Raw genomic sequence first — 22595 nt, forward strand, 5'->3', positions numbered from 1 at the left:
ACTGGTGTGTCATGTTTATGTATCGTTCAGTACATGCCAGATATGCTGCACAATCAGCCTATCATGTGACAACTGTAATATATGGATACACTCCCTGGTGTATACAAGTACTTCCCCAATGCATCTATAGTGCTGCATACATGGGTTGTAGGTCACCTCTCTGCTGAATGTGATATTAAGAGTATACCTGGTGTCTACCTTCCCTCTCAATGCCTGCTCCATGCTACAAACTTTATTATACTATCAGCTGTCCTGTGATTACATACATGACAAGTATTTCTGGTGTGCAATGTGGCAGTCCATGTCCATGTGCTGCACAATCCCAGAGGGAGGTACTGCTGTATGAACACCCCACAATCACACATGTGAATACATAGCCACCCACACAAACACACACACACACACACACACACACACACACACACACACACACACACACACACACACACACATGCATCCTGCATGCATCGACCTCCCTCCACTTCACCAGAGTGTCCCTACAGACAAACTAACTACCCACCAGGATGCACACACACACATACATACAGGTGAGATTGCACCATGATGGTACGCACAGTCCTCCTATTACCCATCTGTCAACATGCATAACATATGGTACACAACAGCATGCAGTGCAACTATAGTCAATCCATGCTAGCAACAGTATACATGTGTTTGATGCATGTGCTGTGTCATTAGGTGATGCCCCTTCCTCTGGATACCACTGCATCCATGTACACAGTATTGCTGTGCACCTGTTCGCCACCCTGCCATGTACTGTGCACTGCACCTCACAGGTGTACAACCCATTGCTGAATGTGTACTACTGTGTCAGTTATGTCAGCTTTAATGCTCACAGCCCCTATGTTTTTCAGCAACACATACCTGGGATGATATGTGGACAGATGTCATTTGTGAATGCCTGATGTCTGATTTACAGCTCTCAATATCAGTGGACCATGTATGACCAATCCAATACACTTACACTGACAACCATCAGAGCATACCATGGCTATGGGAGATGTACACACACTTACTGATATGATGCACCCATCCTTGATCTGCCATGGGACCACATCACCGCATATCTTAACAGTACATGAGCCCGATATGTGACATATGTCCTGTACTTTTACATGCAATGTCTAAGGAATGTTTACACACTGCCATCACTATTGCTGTGGTGGTAGGGTTACATCTGCCACAGTTCCTGAACCTGCCTATGTGCAGATACAGCCATTCATAGCATCTGAAGGATCCCTGCTGCAGTGCACTAGTGTTTCATGCTGAAACCCCCCTCCTTCAGCATTTTTGCAGATGCATGACAAGAAAGGCCTATAAATGTGTGTCACTTTGCAGTGTCCCATACACTGAACACCACATGTTACAGCCTAGTCCCAGCTGATAATGTGGACCACAGTAATGCCTTATGACATAGTGTAACTCTGCAGCAGTTGCCATTGTCCTACAGGTATATACACTGGTGTTGCACTGTATATGGGTGTTGTTCCAAACATGTCCCTACTATAGACCATGTCTCCCACCATCATGTTATTCTCTGTGGACACATTCCTCAATGACAGGATGATAGTTATCATGCAGGTGTCTGACATGCCCTTCCAATACCCCATCATGGTCACCCCTGTGATGCTGTGCATTTAACAGCAACAATACATGCACATGTACAGCATGCATTCTGGGTAGATGTGTTAGATGTGTGCATGGAATATACCATCGCCATTACATGTCTGATGTATTGGCAAGCATCTACATAAACTATACTCACCAGCTACAGGCTGCTGCCTTGGTGGTATTCTGGAGGGACCTACATAAGAGGGTGAGAAATGCAAAGTCAGTGGCCACACCTGTGGCATTGCTACAGGGTGGATGCAGCATTAATCAACAGTACACGCCCACAATACTAACACATATTCACATCTGTTTATAACTACTATGCATCAACAAAATATATCTATGACATGTCAGATATGCATGACCTACCTGTACCAATGCGGATGTATATGCAACAGTGGTCTACTGATGTGCCCTGTGGCCTTACCTGCATGCTCCTTGGCCAGTGTGTGGGTGGTACCCACCTCCACAAAGGCATCTGCTGGTTGTTGGCTGTGGGAATGGGCAGGTGCCACGAGGCTGGCTAGGAGCTCCTCCACACGTTTTGTGGGGGATGGATAGCATGCCCCCCTGTGGTGAGGTGATCTCCCCAGACTGCAGCAGCACACCAATAGGCATTGCGAAGCAGGTCAAAACAATGATGCTGGACCTGCTCATAACTGCGGTTGTGCAGTCCGACATCATTGACCCTGTAGACTAGTTCATTCCACAGGGTGGTCCACTCCTCCTGCTCATGGGCTGCCCGGCCAAACAAGATTGCATAGTGCTGTATGAGCTCATTCAGCTGGATTTAATTTTCATCTGCTGTGTAGGCTGGCAGCCTTCCATGGGACATTGTGCCTGAAAGACATAAAGGTGTGAGCAAGTCATGCAGCAAAGTTACCACAGTTCTTAATACACATCACTGTCACCCCCCCACCATATCAGTGACAGTAAACAGTAGGGTAGATATTGTACTGTACAACGCTTTGGCAATGTGTTTGTAGCCATGTTCCCTGTGTGGACACTATAATTGCTGGCCTGTTATAGATTATTCACCTGCATGCCATTCTCAAGGCCACAATGGTTCCATATATGCCTGTGGTATGCTTGCTCTGTGTTTGCTGCACATCTGACATTCTGTGTTATTGGGGTTATCTATGCATGATGTTGGACATGTTCCAGGATTGTGTAGACTATTACTACTGACATATGTTCTATAACAGTGATAATACAATAGCATGTATATATACTATTGGCCAACAGAACCACCTCTCCAAACTCATCTGCCCATGTTACCAGGCCACATCACATGTGTGACCTACCCTGGAGCCTCCTCATGTACTGGTCCAGCAATACCGTCAGGTGGAACCAACCCAGGGGAAGTTGTCTCTCCCTGGGGGCACACACAAGACATGTTCCTGTCCCCTGAGGTCAGGTCCAGAGTCTGTTCCATACCAGGCTCCACAGACACATGTGGGATATGCTACATCACCTTGAGGCACCAGTACACATTCGCAGGGCCCACATGCTCCTCCTGCTCAGCCTCCAGGCCAGGCACCTTCAGGACGTGGACTGCTGCTGTGAGTAGCAGAGAGTGAGAAGCTTGTTCCCATTGTGTCCATATTGGGACCTATGGGGCATCCACATCACAGACCACACACACCATCCAGGGTGTTTACCCACCACATGTGTCACATACCACCCCTGTAGGCTGTCCTCTATATCTACCAACCCTGACCACCTCCACAACTATACCTGCCATACTTCCCCATATTCCCATTCCATACTTCACAGACAAAGGCAATGTGGTCCCAACAAGGGGAATACATGTGACATACCCATCCATGTTGCACACACTGACAGTTGTAGATATCTGTGTGTATTGTTATGTATACTGCTTCCTCGCACATAGCATGCAGCACTGTGGTAGTAATATAGGGGACATGTATTTACATACATATGTTTGTGTGTGTGTTTGTATATATGTAGACATGTGCATATAGATGTATATATATATATATATATATATATATATATATATATATATATATATATGTGTGTGTGTGTGTGTGTGTGTGTGTGTGTGTGTGTGTGTGTAGATATATATGATGTATATATGTGTTCATATATATGTCTACACATGGATATCTGTATATTTGTGGACCTATATGTACATGACCCTGGTAACTATCATCCCATAAGCCTGAATAGCCTAGTCTGCAAGGCTATGGAGTGCATCATCATGGAACTCATTAACAAAGACACTGGGAACCCCCAAACACTTGACCCGACCCAGTTTGGCTTTGTTAAGGGCAGATTATGCCTACTAAACCTGGTTGACTTCTTCAAGACAATTATCAAGGCCATAGACAAGGGAAAGATGGTTCACACAGCCTACCTTGATCTCGCCAAGGCGTTCAGCACCATTCCTCACTCGGATATTATAGAAAAACTCACCAGCCTGAACATAAACCCCTATGTCACAAGATGGGTTGCCAACTGGCTTACAGACAGAACTCACACAGTAAGAATAGCGGGCTCCAGATCTGACTCTAAACCAGTCACAAGTGGTGTCCCACAAGGCACAGTTCTGGGACCCCTACTGTTCGGCATATATTTCTCAGAAGTACAGGCAAACACAGGAGGACTATGGCTAATCAAGTTCGCCGATGACTGCAAACTGGGAGCCATAATTGACTCTCTGGCTGACATGGACATCCTCCAAAAAGGCCTTACTGAGACAGCCACCTGGTGTCAAAGTCATGGCTTCAAGCTAAATGCCAAAAAATGCATAGTCATCCCATTTGGGAAAAACAAAACACCCAAGAATTACCACATAGGCAGCAGCCCCCTTAATACAGAAGTGGTAATAAGAGATCTGGGGACCCAGGTAGATAGTAATCTCTCCTTTGACAATCACATTGCCAAAGTAGTTAGGAAATCCTTTTATGTGGCCCATCTAATTACTAAGGGGTTCGCATCTAGAAATAAAGATGCTATAGTGTCCCTCTACTCGTCACTCATCAGACCCATCATAGAGTACAATGTCCATTTTGGGATGTACCTCACAAGACACTTCCAACAGCTTGAAAGACCACAAAAGCACCTCACCAAGAGGATTACTGGCCTCAAACATATGTCCTATGCAGTCCGACTGAAAAAACTCTGGCTGTACTCAGTGGCATATCGTTTACTCAGAGGTGATCTTTGCCTGACTTACAAAGCCATGTCCAACTCAAAATTGATGGACATACTCCACCTAAAGAAATACAAGTCACTGCGAGCCACGCGCTCTAGTGAGCTAAACCTCGCCACAACAATAAATAGAACATGTTGGAGGGATAGATTCCTGTCACAGAGACTCCCCATGCTTTGGAACAAAATTCCTAACTACATTAGGCAGAGCCCCTCACTAACACTCTTCAAGAGAAGCCTTGATGAGTGGATGGGTAACATAAAGTACAACCCTGGGATCACTTCATTGGCTCTGCTTGACAGAGGCTCAGTTAATTAATCAATGGGGCGGTGAAAGCCGACACACTCTGGCTAGGCTTATAAATGCCCTCGAGCAGATAGCCTAGTACTTACCTATGAACCTATGAACATATACATATATATATATATATATATATATATATATATATATATATATATATATATTTATTATATATATATATATATATATATATATATATATATATATATATATACACATACATATATGCATACCTATATGTGGGATACAGTCAGACATCAGGTCTACAATCTCACAACACCTTCCTGCACAGCTGCACTGTTCTGCCTTGCTACAACACAGACAGGAGCCACATATGGACACAGCCTGACATTAGGGGGGGGGGGGTATATGTAGGGTCAAATTGCAGGCAACCCTATTACACACCTATGGCATTCCCGCATGCTACAATACAGGTTAACCTGAGTATCCTGCAAGAGGTAGGCTGTGGAACCCACGTGTCCATCATTATGGCATTACTTCCACCACCAGCTATTGGCCACGTAATATACATACTTCCCATTATACAACACACACTATGATGGCTTACATCTTATCAGTCAGTGCTGCTCTGCACGGTTGATGGGTATGGCCCACTACCCACAGGGATGGACTCTATTGTCCTTAGCAGTTGTTCAGCTGAACATCATTACAACAACACCTGAAGGCACATATAAATCATTCCACTTCATCTATCCCATTATTAGGGGACAAGTACTGTGGTCAATTACAAACATATATACTTTACATACCTGTTCTGGAAATGCAGTCTCTTTCAGTCAGTTTTCCAAACAGATTAAAGCTCTTATTTCAACTGCCATCAGTAGAGGGCTCGAAAGAGTGGGTGTTTCAAACACTTTGTTGAACAGCAATCCGGGTCCTGAAAAGGAACGGCGGAATGGTGTGGTTGAGACTAGGGCAAGACCAGATGAGGATAACTCATCGGAGAGAGTTTCTGTCCTAAATAATAACATTTTGGAACACGTTTTTCAAATGCAAGACAATCCCTTTACAGGGATAGAGGATGCGCTGGACAATGGTTCTGTGAGTACTGACAAGCTGTTCAATACGGCATTTGAACAGAATCAATGCAAAAAATGTATTTATGATTTAGATAAACTGACTTTGAGATACATCATGCTCAGTGTTGAGATTAGTTATTTGGGTGAATGCATCAGGCGGAAGTGTGTTCCGCAAGGTTTGCGGTTCGTGAAATTCCCGAATTGTGCTAAAAATGGTGACTCTGTTTAACCGCTTGATGGAACTTTTCAACAAATCTGGCATCAGATTGATGCAGATTTTAGTAGAAAATTATCAGCAACAGATAGAGGAAGTCAAGGTGGCGATGAATGATTTGGACTCTAAAGTTAAAACTTTTTCATGTTTCAATGTATTGAATTGTTCTTATTACAGCATTGCTGCAAAGGCTGATAGATATAGGGCGACCATAGTTAGTCGAAAACAGGGGAAACAAAGGAGGGATATTTTGTCCTATTCTAATTCTATTCTATTCTGCCTTTGCAAATATAGTAATTGCCAACTGGGAAAATAAATTTTTGGTTAAACACCAGTTGGCTGATAAAGTTTTGGTATGTCGTAGTTACATTGACAATTTGTTTTTCCTATGGAAGGGCAACTGTGATGAATTTGTTAGTTTTGTTTCAGATTTAAACAATTCTACCTAGTTTTTGAAGTTTGTTACCAGTGGATTTGGACAGAGCATTGATTTTTTGGACTTACATCTCACTTATGATTTTCAGAGTATGAATTTCATGAGTAGCATCTATAGGAGATCTGTATTTGCTAACCAATATTTACACAGAGACAGCCTTCATCCACCCCACATGAAAAAGGGAGTGGTAAAGGGACAATTGATTAGATTAAGTAGATTAACCTCTAGCGATGATATGTTCTTAAATGAAGTGGACATTTTACAAAGTTTTTTTGAAGCTAGATGTTACAATACGGTTTGGTTACAAAGGACAGAGAAGGAAGTCTTACTGTTAAGAAGTGGTAAGGCAGTTCCCATTTTAAAAGGGATTATTGGACAAGTGTCACAAGTTGATGGACGTACTTGTAACACAGTGTCTGGTTCTATTCAAAGGTATAGTTGTTCCTTTCCATTACCTATCACTAATGAGATGTGGGTCATTAGGAACATCATAATAGATAATTGGAAGATTCTTTTGGGAAATTCTGATTTGGTTAAGATCATCGGTTTACGTCCATCTTTCACTTATAAGAAAGTTACAAACATGAAAAGTTTGTTGGAACAAGGATCTAACAATAGGAGTAGCACCAGCATGAATTTAATACAAAAGAAAGGTAGCTATGCATGCAACAATTGTAGACAGTGTAGGTATATGAGTAACACATCCTCTGTTTTTTTCAGTCATAATAAAAAACTCTTACATGTGCAACAGTGAAATGGTAGTTTATGTGGCACAGTGGCTTTCATGTTTGTGTTACTACATTGGAAAAACTACTAGATGTCTGAAAAGACAGATTTACGAACATCTGCTAGCTATTAGGAAAGGTGAAGATAATAATGCCTTAGCTAGACATGCTGGTGTCTGTAAAAATTTTAAGAAATTTGTTTTTTCAGTTTTGGATAGTATGAGTTCAGAGTTATTTTCAGGGTCTACAAAACTAGATTGGAATGCAAAGAAAGTTTATGGCAAATACGTTTAGGTGCTGATAGTGCACCAGGACTCAATGACATTATCAATTTAAAATGATTTTTACAATATATGTAAATCATTTTAAGTACATTTTTTTAATATTTAAATATATGTTTTTTAAATTTCGTGTATGGAACACATTTGAAGTGTGTATTTGGTTTTAATAATGCTCAATATTTAATCAATCATGTGATGTTTCAATTAACTATTTAAGTATGTGTGTGAGGGTAGATGGATGTTTTCTGAAGAAGTTCACATTTATTAAAGTGAATGAAAGCTAAGCTACAGTGTCCATGCTTTCCTGGGATGTGGTATTGGTTTCAACTTTTGTTTTATGTTATAGGGGACATGTATGTACATACATATATGTTTGTGTGTGTGTTTGTATATATGTTGACATGTATATATATATATATATATATATATATATATATATATATATATATATATATATATATATATATATATATGTGTACATATATATGAAGTATATATGTGTTCATATATATGTCTACACATGGATATCTGTATATTTGTGGACCTATATGTAGATATAGATATACGTATATATATATATATATATATATATATATACATACATATATGCATACCTATATGTGGGGTACAGTCAGACATCAGGTCTGCTATCTCACAGCACCTTCCTGCACAGCTGCTCTGTTCTGCCTTGCTACAACACAGACAGGAGCCACATATGGACACAGCCTGACAATAAGGGCAGTATATGTAGGGCCAAATTGCAGTCAACCCTATTACACACCTATGGCATTCCTGCATGCTACAATACAAGTTAACCTGAGTATCCTGCAAGAGGTAGGCTGTGGAACCCACGTGTCCATCATTATGGCATTACTTCCACCACCAGCTATTGACCATGTAATATACATACTTCCCATTATACAACATACACTATGATGGCTTACATCTTATCAGTCAGTGCTGCTCTGCACAGTTGACGGTTATGGCCCACTACCCACAGGGACGGACTCTATTGTCCTTAGCAGTTGTTCAGCAGAACATCATTACAACAACACCTGAAGGCACATATAAATCATTCCACTTCATCTATCCCATTATTAGGGAACAAGTACTGTGATCAATTACATTAATATATACTTTACATACCTGTTCTGGAAATGCAGTCTCTTCTGGATGTTTTTTTTTCTGTGCCTTACATGCACACTTTCTCTCTCTTTCTCTCTCTCTCACTCACTCTCAGTTTCTGTCCAGTTAATGGAATGAGCTGCTTTGCATAGATTGCAGCATGGAATTTGTAGGTGATGCACATGATCAGGTGATGGCTTCTGCACCAATCAGTGTCCTCCACCTGCTACCTGCATGCAGCATGCTGTGTAGTACTTCCAATTACCACTGTCATGGCAGCAAACTACTATAACCTAAATCATGTGGGCATGGTCCCTTTACCTTTCCTGTATGATGGACATCCTTCCTGTGTGTGGGCAGCAGTGTTGCACACAGCAGGTAGCAATACCTCTTACAGAAGAACCTGCACACTCAGGCCAGCTACATATTTGTAGGAGGTTCCAGAACTACAGACAGAGTATGAGCAGTGTTGTTGTATGCATTGTATAGCACCAGTAGTACAGGGTTTGTGTGAACATACTAGTTTAACTTGCAATGCAGTCTGTCTGCATAGCTCTCAGCTGTGGGCCTATCCACTTGATGGCCAGAGGTTTGTCTGTTATGTTTTGTTTTTCCACCACACAGGACAGACATATCACTGGCAGTGTGTGTGTTGAGTGCTATCAGTACATGGCTACATCCATTTCTGTTTCTAACTTCAGATTCCTGACTAAGGGTATGTTGCAGACTATCCTGTAACACCAGCTACTTGCCTAGTGTATGACAACAGTTTTACACATATGAGCCTGTGTTCCAGCCTCTGTCTTCCACCTACATACCAGGCTTTGTACATATGACATGCTGTCAGGGGTTGTTATGTAGTGGGCTGTGAGTATGTCATGCTGCCATTCCTGCCATTAGTCCACTGCTGTTGTGTCCCACACACATACTGTGGGGTTGGGTCCATATATGTGTGGCCTTCACCTACACAATACATGTGTGCCCTTATGCACTCCAGAAACCAGTGTATGTAACAGTGGTAAATGGCCCTGTATTATTGAGTCTGGGGGGCATCATAACTAACCTCGGTTGTTACAACATGTGGGGGTATCAGGAGTAAGCTGCCTTAAAGTATCTGGATGTACATTACCATACAATTCACCTTGGGTAAATGCATGCCTACTGCCTCCTGCCATACAGACTGTTCTGTTTGTCAGTGTGATTGTGATGGTATCAGTTATGCCTTGTTATGTAACAGAAACATCCCATTGTGTCAACTGAGGTCTTTACCCCCTAGGGATTGTGTACAGAGTGCAGATAGAGGCTTCTGGACTATATATCCGCATTACTTACTGTTGATTGATTGGTATCCTGTGGCTCAGTCTGTCTTTACTATTGTACTACTTGAAGGCCTCAGCCTGGACAGCAACATATGTAAACCTTTCCAGACTACTGTATTAATATAACTGTTTCATAGTTGCATTACTCTGTTTATATGTATGTCAGTGTCTAAACAGCTATATGACATGGCATATACAACTGTAATAGTACACCAATAAAGCTTTCCCATGTATGCAAACCTGTGTGTGGTGTTATATCCCTTGACCTCTCTGTGGGTATATGTTGCAGGCAACAATTGTCATTTGTATGGGTGGCTCATACAGTGGTCCAGTTGGTAAGGTGGCAACTGTAGGCATAATGGCTGTTCCGTATTGTGAGCACCTTCTACATATGTATCTTCCTATACATATCTCTGTGTGTGTATGTGTAGTTGCATATATATCTATCTCAATATATATATATATATATATATATATATATATATATATATATATGTGTGTGTGTGTGTGTCTGCATATATGTGTCTGTGTATATGTATCCTAGGAATGTTGATTACTTCCATATTGTATATTCCCTATAGTAGCCAGACTATACTGCATGATATGTTACTGATACCAGCCTGACATCATACAGGTGGGATGGAGTACTTTTAACATCTTGTGCCCATGTTGTGTCAGGTCATGGTTATGGGATCTGCAACAGTTGGTATTGTACTGCAGTGCAGACATGTTTGGCTGTAGGGGGGAATATCTATACGTACAAGATGTATGTTGTCTGGGCCCCCTCAACCCCATTAATGCTGCATGTGGACATATATGTTTTTGCTATGTTCCCATTATTATCTACAGATGTATGTCTGTATATACCTATATAGATATTTATGCTTACACATATATATTGCTGTAGCTATATATATATATATAGATGTACACATATATATCTATAGATGCATGCACATGTATGTATATATGTTTTTATATATATATATATATATATATATATATATATATATATATATATATATATATATATATATGTGTGTGTGTGTGTGTGTATATTTCTATATATGTATCAATATCTACATGTATAGATATGTTATATCTATTTAGATAATAATAATAATATATATATATATATATATATATATATATATATATATATATATATATATATACACACACACACACACACACACACACACACACACACACACACACACACATACATCTACATATTGAAATACATTTCCTGTACTGTTGAATGACTGGGTTGGATGATATGTTCATAGGTTCATTGGTAGGTACTAGGCTATCAGCCCAAGGGCCTACGTAGGCCTAGCCAACAAGGTTCCCTGGCTTCCACCACCCAAGAAAGTTATTTTCCTGTGCCACTGTCGAGCAGAGACACAGAAGTGATCCCTGGGGTGTATTTCCTATTTCCCATCCACTCATCAATATTTTTCTTGAAGAGTGCTAATGAAAAACTTTGCTTGACATAGATGGGTAGCCTGTTCCAGAGTATGGGAAGTCTCTGGGACATGGATCTATCCCTCCAGCATGTCCTGTTTATTGTGGTGACAAGGTTTAAGTTCCTAGAGCATGTAGCTCAGAGGGATCTGGATTTCTTTAGGTGCAGCATGTCCAACAGTTCTGAGTTTGACATAGCTGTATATGTTAGGCAGAGATCACCTCGGAGTAGGCGATATGCTACGGAGTAAAGCTGGAGTTTTTTGAGGTGGTCAGTGTAGGGCATTTGTTTAAAGCCAGTAATCCTCTTTGTGAGGTACTTCTGTGGCCTTTCCAGCTGCTGCAGATGTCTTGTGAGGTACATTCCAAAAGGGCATTATACTCTATAATGGGTCTAATGAGTGTCGGGTAGAGGGGAACAATGACCTCTTTTTTCCTGGATGAGAACCCTTTTATGATGAGGTGTGCCACGTAGAAGGACTTCCTGACTACTGTGGCAATGTGACTATCAAAGGAGAGACTACTGTCCACCTGGATCTTAAGGTCTCTTATCACACATTTGGTGTTAAGTAGATTGCTGCCTATGTGGTAATTCATGGGTATAGAGTTTTTACTTTACCAAAGGGGATGACACTGCACTTTTTGGCATTGAGCTTGAGGCCATGGCTCTGACACCAGGCATCTGTCTCAGTGAGGCCCTTCTGTAGGATGTCCACATCATTTGGGGACTTGACTATGGCTCCTAGTTTGCAGTCATCTGTGAACTTCATTAGCCAGCAGCCTTCTGTGTTAGCCTGTACTTCAGAGAAGTAGATACCAAACAGGAGAGGTCCCAGGACAGAACCCTGTGGTACTCCACTTGTCACTGCTTTGAGGTCAGATTTGGAGTCTGCAACTTTTACAGTGTGGGTTCTGTCAGTGAGCCAGTTGGCAACCCATCTTGTGACGTAGGGATTTATACCTAATTTAGTGAGTTTAGCTATAATTCCAGAATGGGGGATGGTGGCAAAAGCCTTGGCGAGGTCAAGATAGGCTGTGTGAACCACCTTACCCTCATCTACGGCTTTGGTGACTGCCTCAAAGAAGTCGATCAGGTTCAGGAGGCATGATCTTCCTTTCACAAACCCGAACTGGGTGGGATCCAGAGTTTTTCAGGTTACCAATGTCTTTGTTTATGAGTTCCATGATGATACATTCCATGGCCTTACAGATCAGGCTCGTCAGGCTAATAGGTCGATAGGTCCCGGGATCAGTGGTGCCTCCCCCTTTGAGGAGTGGGATAACTGTTGCTGTGCACCATTTAGTGGGTACAAAGCCTGATGCAAGGCTATTATTGAACATGGTGCTTACATGGGGAGCCAGTTCATTCTGAAGTTCGTGTAAAATACAGCCTGGAATGTCGTCCAGTCCCATGGATGCTGTGTTTTTGGCTCTAGAGAGTGCAGCTTTTACCTGCATAGTTGTGATTACAGGGACTCTGCATTCTTCCTGTATAGATATGGACCATTTAGGGGGTGAGGGGGGGGGGGGTTAGCACTGAACCTATCTGCCAGGATGTTGGCAATATTAGTTGGTTCTGTAATTTTTGTGCCTTTGTGCTGTAACTCAGAGCAGATCTGGGTGTTGCCATCGAGATTCTTGACATAGCTATAGAATGCTTTGTGGTTGTCCTTAGAATTAGTGGCAATTTTATTTTTGTAGCTAGTTTTGGAGGATCTTATAAGGGAACTCAGCTTCTTACTGAGGATGACCAGGGAGCTCCTCCACTCATGGGACTTTACTCTCTTTTGCAACAGTTTTTTCCTTCTGTTGTACAGTTTGTTTATAGCAGGGGACCATCAGATTGTCTTCCTTTTTTGGAGGATAGTGTCTTGGTTCTGTTTGGGATAGCACAATCCATGCACTCATGTAAGTGCTTATAGAGTGCATTTGTGTAGGATTCAGCAGTTGTAACTGTATTGTTCATCTGCATGGGTGTCATGAAGTTCACCACTTCTGTCTTAAGAAGCATGAAGTTAATTTTGGAGAAATTTTTGACCATGGTTTCCTTAATGGGGGGTGGGGGCAGGATGTGGATATCAAGGGTGATTAGCTTATGGTCGGATCGGACCAACGAGGAGTTGACTCATAGGTTCATAGGTTCATAGGTTCATAGGTTAGTACTAGGCTAACTGCCCTTGCAAGCCATTTTAAGCCTAGCCAATTATACCTTGTAAGACTCAAACCCTGTACCTTGTGTTTGTAAGGCAAACACCTTAACCATTAGGCCACCCTCCCAACCCAATGGAACACCGGTCACTCATGTTGGTAATGACTAGGTCTAGGATATTGTTGCCCCTGGTGGGGGTGTGGATAAGTTGATCCAGGGCATTGGAGTTTATGAATTCCAGAAAGCGTTGAGCTAAGGAGTTGGTACACAAGTAGTTTTCCCATTTAATGGTGGGGTAGTTGAAGTCTCCCATTATTAGGGTGTTTGGTTGAACCCTAATATTTTCCAGTACATCAAGAAAAGAGGAGTGGGAATCCTGGGGCATCTGTAGCAAGCTACAATTTGGATTGCAGTTTTGCCCAGAGTTAGTTGCACTTGGATAACCTCAGAAGCAGTATGCTGAGCAACTAGCCTGGAGGTGTGGATATCCTTAATGAATATGGACACACCTCAGCCTTTGGTGTTTTGGTCCAGGTTACATGGCCAAAAAGTGTGATATGAGTTATACCCTTGCAGTGCAGGGGTGCTCTCTGGATCCTTGAACCAGGTCTCAGTCACTGCACAGATATCAATGTTCTCCATTTTAAGGAGTGCCTCGAGTGAGTGCATTTTGAGATTTAGACTTTTAGCATTGAGTAGCATTACTCTCAGTTTTTGCTTGCCTGTTCCTGTTATGGTGGTGAATTTGTTATTTGAACCTTGCCTAAAAAAGGCACTATAGGGGTAGCAAGAGCCTTAGCCAGTATCCGGAATCCCAGGGATGACAGATGCAGGCCATCTGTGGCAAAGCATTGTGGTCTGTCGACCATGTCATCCCAAGCAGACAGATACTGGATCCCCTTAGAATGACACCAGAAGCTTAGCCAATTGTTGAAGTCAATCATTTTGTCCTTGTACTGCGGTATCATTCAGGGTGATGGCAGAATGCTACTCAGAGCTAGGGTCATACCTGCCTGGGCTACAAGATCAGAAATATCTTCCATGTCTCTTTTCATGTAGTCCAGGGAGGTACGTCTCAGATCATTCACACCAACATGGACAATGACAGAGTCATATTTGTACTTGTTGTGGAGTGACCTGAGTGCCTGGATTATGTGGCAGATCCTGGCACCCGACAGGCAGCTGACGGTAACCTTCTCCTTGTTTAGCCTGGTGAATGGGACATCAGTGTGTCTGACTATAGAGTCACCTATGACTAGTGTGTTGGGTACGTTGTTTTGCCTTATTGGCTGTGGTTGAGTGGCACACTGAGTCTGTGGGCTATGTGTCATTTTGGTTGTGTTGGGGAATGGAGGTTGCTTGCGTTTATACTTTGGAGGTCTTTGTTGCTTAGACAGATTATTATTGAGAGCCTCTGCAAATGTTTTTGTGTTACTATGTGTGGATTTTGGTGGTGTAGATTTAGTGAGACTATGTGATGAGTGTGGTGTGGTGCAAATGCTTACCTTCTCCTCATGACTGTCAAGTTCAGTCTTGGTTGGGGAGAGCTTTACCTCCAGTTTGGCTAGATAAGTGCATCTCTCACAGATTGTAGTGTTGTGTGGTAGGAGGAGAGGGTTGTCTACATTGCCTCAAGATGCCCAGATTCATCAGATAGACGGGAAAGAACACTGGGAGCTGAACTTGGACATGCCTGAATAACAGCTGGGCTGTGTGTATCTGACATGGCTTAATGGCAAATCACTTTGATTATGATGTGCAGTGTCCTGGGTTTGAGCATTGCAAACGTTGTTTATTTTGTCGCTGGGCAGAACAAGGGCCATTGGATACAGAGGGATTAGGGCACTTTTAAGCAGTGGTAAGCAGGTTTGTGTGGGTTTGCGTGGAGGTAAGCACTGCTAACATCTGGTTACAGTTTCTTATACTGAGTTAGCTTCCCAATTGCTTAAACTGTGTAGCCATTGCTTTCCCCTGCACAAACAGACTTAAACCCACTTACTAAAAGTGCTTACTCCCGCTTATCCTCATGCTAATTTCTTTAAAATAAAAGAAAAAGGGTTGATAGGACAGTGGTGAAAAAGGGGAACAAAGATGGAACGACAGTGGGGAAAATAGCTAGAGATGTGCAGGGGGGTGTAGGAAGGTCCATAGCTGCCCATTTCTTCTACAGCAACAGCTGTGCATATACACTGACTTTTGAGGTCGATTTGGACACTCAACCCCTGAGAGAGGGGTGATGACAACAATAATATGTTGTGATGGCAATTAGACCAGATTACCGGTATCCAGTGGACACGTATGTGAAATGGACAGCTATGTATGGGGCAAGATTTTTTTTTTTGGGAACAGTTTGCCTTTTTTTTTTTTCTTCAGGTGAGAGTGGGATGTTGGGGAGGTATAGCAGGTATATTTGGGGAGGTAGGTTGGGTAGGTTAACAGAGAAGACAAACAAGATGCATACAGGGGTGGTATATGACACATGTGGGGGGTAAACACCTTGATGGGGAAGGGTGTTGGGAAATCGAAAGCCCATGAGCCCCTTAGTGGAAACAGTGTGGGACTGAGACCCCCAACCACGGGTAGTCACCACTGCACCTTCACAGCCCAAAGGTGGCTGTGCTGAGGGCTGAGTCAGAGAGCCAGGCTGACCCTTTAGTCATGACATGCAGCCCTCGAGCTAGCATAGAAGATCTCCAAACTGCTGATCGAGCTCTCTATGCATCACAACCCAGACCTGGTGATGGGTGATAGCTTCCTGTCTGCGCCTGCTCCCCAGTGGGGCAAGCCCCATCCCCTAAGGCAGTTACATACAAACTATATGAGACTCTTACTGTCATATTCTCCAGTGTATGCTGTATTTGCCTTAAACAATACAGGTTTTATACTGGCAATTAACTTACTAATGCTTTTAGATTTATTTCCTAAGACAGTACATGCAAGAGTATTACTAACCTGCCTAGCATCGTAACCTCTGCAGGCAACAGCCATGAGCCTCCTGGTTCACGGCCCTCTCACTTGCTGCTGTGAAGGACATAAGAAGAATGTTTTGCCATACCTATCCATAATATACATGAGCTGGCAATTATTAAACAGCTAGTGGAGTGATACACACAGCTGGGACAGCCCCTGCCATTCTAGCCTCTTGGATCCACTGATCCAAGAGATCCCCTTATGCAACTTCAGGTAGGCATAGTGATGCCTGACCTACTCACCAGTTTGGGGTATGCCAGTGGCACTGGTGAGGTCATGAGCAAAATGGTCCTAGGCTTCCACCTTATATTGGGAACCCTGGTACTGGCCCTGCAGCAGTCTCTGCTCATGGTCTTTGACAAGGAGTCCTGCCATGACTCTGGACTCCCAGATGCCCCAGTGTTGTGCCCAAAAGTGCACTCTCTCACTCCCCTTTCTGCCATGGTGCCTGCAAGGGAAAGCTACAACCAGTTATAAGATGTATTCCCACCTGTTGGGTTTAAGTAGGGCTGAATTCCCACACTTTGCCATGATTGGCCAGTTTTGAAAAGGCTAAGCTATGGGCAAACCTGCTTACCTAAGGTTGGCATTATTTAAAGGGGTATACCACTGGGCAAATTGAGTTAGCTGGCCTACACATTGCTTACACCATCTAAGTTGGCCTGTGCAATGCTTAGCATTGCTTAATATTTACTTAGCATTATATTTGCTTTTTAGCATTAATTTATTATTCATTACATCTGATATATATATATATATATATATATATATATATATATATATATATATATATATATATATAGATAGATAGATGGATATATGTCTGGTATCCATGATTCATGTGTACGTACACTGTATGGGGTCCTTGCTTGTAATAGGGGACTTCAGCACTCTATTACAATTACACCTCACATCTGGGCTTACTTATGTACTCCAATTCACATATTTATGTTATGTAGTAGGTTATAAAACATATGACTGTATACTGGTTCCTTTCACATGTTCAGTTTGATTTTACTATCATGAGGATTTGTTTGGTGATACCTCATTCTTATGTACTGCTGTGATGGCTTGGTGGTAAACTACTGTGACTATAGTGTATAGGGTCTTGGGTTCAAGACCTGCAAGGCTGTTTATTTTGTTGCTGGGCAGAACAAGGGCTGTTCGATACAGAGTGATTAAGGCACCTTTAAGCCCTTGTAAGCAGGTTTGTGTGAGGTTAAGCACTGCTAACCTCCGGTTAATGATGCTTACAGAGAGTTGGCTTCAATATTACTTAGCCTGTCTGCAAATTGCTTACCCTGCACAAACGGGCTTAAACCCACTTACCAGTGCTTACATATGCTTACTCCTGCTTACTACTGCTTAATATTGCTTGCACTTGCTTACTAGTGCTTACTCCCGCTTACCACTGCACTAATTTTGACAGTAATGTGTAATTGTTCTTGGGAAGGTGGGGGATTTGGAAGCTGTTTGGAGTTATCATTCATTACACATTTTACCTTCCATCTGTAGTCCTGATTCCTGTGTACATATACTGTATGGGGCATATTTGATTATCTGTGGACTTTGCAACATTATGACACTGACACCTCGCATCTGCATTTAATGCAGGACTCCAGTTCACAAATATATGTTATTTAGTATATTATGCAACTAAAATATTGGTCATAAAGTGATTTGACATGGAAAATGGAATGTTCTGCAGTGGGACTCGAACAGGGAATGCCTGCTCGTAAGGTGAATGTTCTGCCCACTATACTATTGCTACACTGCTTCATTTGCATATAGCTTCCTTTTTATCCTCTTCAGCCATTTAAGCTGCATTAACCATAGCTAAGTGTTGGACAAACCCACGCACCTACGGTTACATTTAATCAGTTTCATAAAAAAAATGGTATTGTTATATTGTTTGTGTTTACTATTGCTGTTGTACACATGGGGGAATGTTGCTGGGGGTATGCGGACACCTATGAGTGGTCTCGCTCATTCTTTTGGGCTTTCTGCTGTTCTTCATTGCGGGGGGGGGGTGCATATTCTGAGACCTCTGCTCTCAGACATGCCCCCTGCACTCTTGCATGCTCCGTGTAAGATTAGGAGCTCAGGTAGCGCACCTTCATTAATATGCATGGCGCGCTGCCATCCTGCTCCTAAACGGCCGCTTCCGTGCAGGACTAAGCTAGTCCTGCATGGAAGATTAGTAAATCCAAGGGTCAATGTTCCTCATTGTCTCACACTGAAAGAGTTTATCACACATTCGGTGCTAAAAAGACTTTTTAACTAATATCCATAATAAATCATGTTGAGTCACATTACTTAATCAAAAGAACATTTTATAAGTATAATGTACTACATTTAACCATCTCATGGGCTATCTTGCTGAATATGCTAATAACCTGTTAGTAAGTGCTTTTTTTGCATTTTGTCCATTTTTCACATTATGAGAGGTAGTGTTCCACATTTCACCCATTTGTTCACATTATGAGAAGTAGTGTTCCACAATTTATCCATTTATTCACATTATGAGAGATAGTGTTCCACATTTCACCCATCTGTTCACATTATGAGAGGTATCATTCCACATTTCTCCCATTTGTTCACATTATGAGAGGTATAATTCCACATTTCACCCATTTGTTCACATTATGAGAGGTAGTGTTCCACATTTCACCCATTTGTTCACATTATGAGAGGTAGTGTTCCACATTTCACCTATTTGTTCACATTATGAGAGGTAGTGTTCCACATTTTGTCCATTTGTTGACATTATGAGAGGTAGTTTCCACATTTTGGAGATGGAAGTTTGAGACCAATGATAACACTCTGTCCCCACTTGTTAATGCAGAGCTGTTCCCACCCCCAGCCTCAATCATTGTAACAAATTATTTTAAAAAGTAAATTACAAAATCTCTGTACAGCTATCAACCTTCATTCTCCACAGTTTGGAATATATACATTTCAGCTGTCCAGAAATTTGCAGAATGTCCAGATTTTTGCCTCGTATTTTTTGTTTGTTCCTCAAAAATCAGTGATTTTCTGACAAATTATTGAATACTGAAGTCACTAATTAATAACAGGCATTTGAGTTTCATATTTTTCAGAAAATGCAAAACCTGTTATTATACCAACTTTCTAAGTTGATAAAAGAAATAATTAATATCTGTTCCTTTTTTAGGGTTCTTGTCCCGTTATTTTTGATTTTGTCATGAATTCTTGAGCTTCGAAGTTGAGAAGGAACATTACCTCTCATAATGGGAGCAAATGTTGAAAACCTGGCACACTATTCATGACTTCAGCTAAAATACTTTTTACATATTTAAAATACATACCGCAGTCCTTTTCAAAGGAGAAAAAAATAAAAGCATGACACAGGTTGCTGTACCTCGATTCACTTGCATTTTTTTCCTGTCAGATGGAACATAGGTGGCACCACTCTTTGTTATCCCCATGCACAGACAAAACAGAAACAAGTCATGCAAAATTAAATAAAAAATAGATACAAGAAAACAACTACTCCATAAAACAGGGTCTTTTGTTTTAAAAGAGCTGTGCTTCCTCACCATTGCCTGCTACTTCTGTGGTTATGCCCCCCTTCCCCTGTAACAGAAAAAAAAACAGCCTACAGGTCTGGTCTAAATTGGATCCTCAACAATAAATAAATAAATAAAGAACGTGCCTTTGCTGATTGCTGGCTAATTGATTTGTTCGAATATGATCCTGAGCCAGGCTTGTACTCAAGCTTGATCACAGCTTGAGACACCTTTGGCTTGCTCAGCTGTAGTCAGAAATGAGTTCCTTCTAGGAATGGAAAAGCTTTAAACAACTGACCATATCATGGAGGTTCTGCAAAATATAGATTGTAAAGTGATACACTGCATACAATGATTAGGCATCCCTCCATCTAACATATCACCCCCCTTACCTACTGGCATCTAACCTCAGGGCACAGAATTATTTCCAGCTGATTTCCGATGTTGTGTCTTTGGATTTTATTTGCTCTACATATCAAGCTTAGAGATGGATCCAACCTAGCTTCAAGGTATTTATATGACAAAATATTTCCTAGTAAGTCCCCATCAAGGCACCCATGATGGTGGTGGGTTTTGGCCAGCTTAATATCAATACCAAAAGTACCAAACAGGAGGGTCCTGGTGTCCTTGGTACTGCCAAAGAGATGTTTATCATGAAACTTAGTTAAATGAGTTGACAAGTTGCCCCGTTTGCTAATTTAATTTCTGATGGAGGTGAAGCAATCCTGTATAACACTAGATCATCTGTTTACTTATTTTGAAGGGTCCGAATGGAGAAGTGAAACCAGCAAGAAAGACAAGAGTTGTATTGCTGGAACGGAATTCATCCTCAAGTCTTGATGAGTAAATCATCTGGTCTACACTATTTTCACAAAATCTGTGTCATGGAGAGAGGTAGGTTAAAAAATTAAAAAGCTGGGTGCACATGTCTCAGAATAAAAAAGTACCCAGGCCTGGTCTACTCACAGGTGCAGGACTGGAAAAAATGGCAGTGTAGAATCCTCAGGACATAGAATTATTCCTACAATGGGCTTAGACCAGGTCAGGGGAAGGATCCCCCCTCCCAGGTAGAAGGAAGTAGTAGTCTACAAAAACTGAAAGACCAAAACAAGAGCTATAAAGATGACAAAGTGGACTAATGATGATAAGGAATAAATTATGTATTGTTACTTTTATGCACCAAGTCCAGAATTTACAGATAAAAGATATTTAGAAAAGAGAGAAATTAGAGGAAAGAACATTTATTGTACAATAAAAACTGCCAAAAGTTTCAGCTCCATGAGAAACATTATATAGATGAAGAAACTTTGGCCTGCCTGCAAAAAGAAACAACAGGGGAAGTGCAAAATATAAAGGAAAAACCCAGAGGTTTTTGAAAGGTATAAACAAGAAACATGGAGATGGGAAAGAAAAGGAGATCTGATATGGTACAATATGTATGCAAAAACAGAAAGCCAAACTAATCAGTACAAAAAAGCAGCTGCAAAGATATTTGATGAGAAATACAGGCAAAGAAACCCAGATGTAGAAAATTTCAAGAGAATAAACAATAGGAAAACAAAGAGGAAATGTAGTAAAGAGGATTAGTAAGGTAGAAGTTAAACAAATAGAAACTGAAGTTATGAAATATCTGTGAAGTGAAGGACTTAGTGAAGAAAATCCAACACATGCAATGTTGTAGCATGATGGAAGAATTAGTCTTCAGATTAACGAGAAATTGGTGAAACAGGAGGTATCTGAAAAAGAATGTGGACATGAGAAAGAAAAAGAGATCTGGTATGGTAAAATATTTATGCAAAGGAGAACACAAAGTTAATCAATACAAAAAAACAACACCAAAACTATTTGAAGAAAAACAGAAGCAAAGGCACTTGGACATGGAACATTTCACAATACAAAAAACATGAAAATGAAGGGAGAAAGTAGAAAAGAGGGTTAGTAATGCAGAAGTTAAACAAATAGTAACTAATATTATGGATAATCTGTGAAGTGGAGGATTTAGTGCAGAAAATCCAACACAGGTAATGTCACAGTATAATGGAACAATGAGAGTCCAGATTAAGGAGAAATAGGTGGAGCAGGAGACATCTGAAGACTTGCCATTTGGTGATGCGCTGGAACCTTATGCAGGAGATTAATATAAAAGTTCAGTTGAAGTTGCATATCAAGGGAAGGAGCAGGAAATAGTGGCAACTTTGATGAAGGCAATGTTGTGAGGCGATAGGTCAA

This window comes from Protopterus annectens, chromosome 5.part0, assembly GCF_019279795.1.
Source record: "Protopterus annectens isolate FY-2018-M chromosome 5.part0, PAN1.0, whole genome shotgun sequence".
Taxonomy (NCBI): Eukaryota; Metazoa; Chordata; order Ceratodontiformes; family Protopteridae; genus Protopterus; species Protopterus annectens.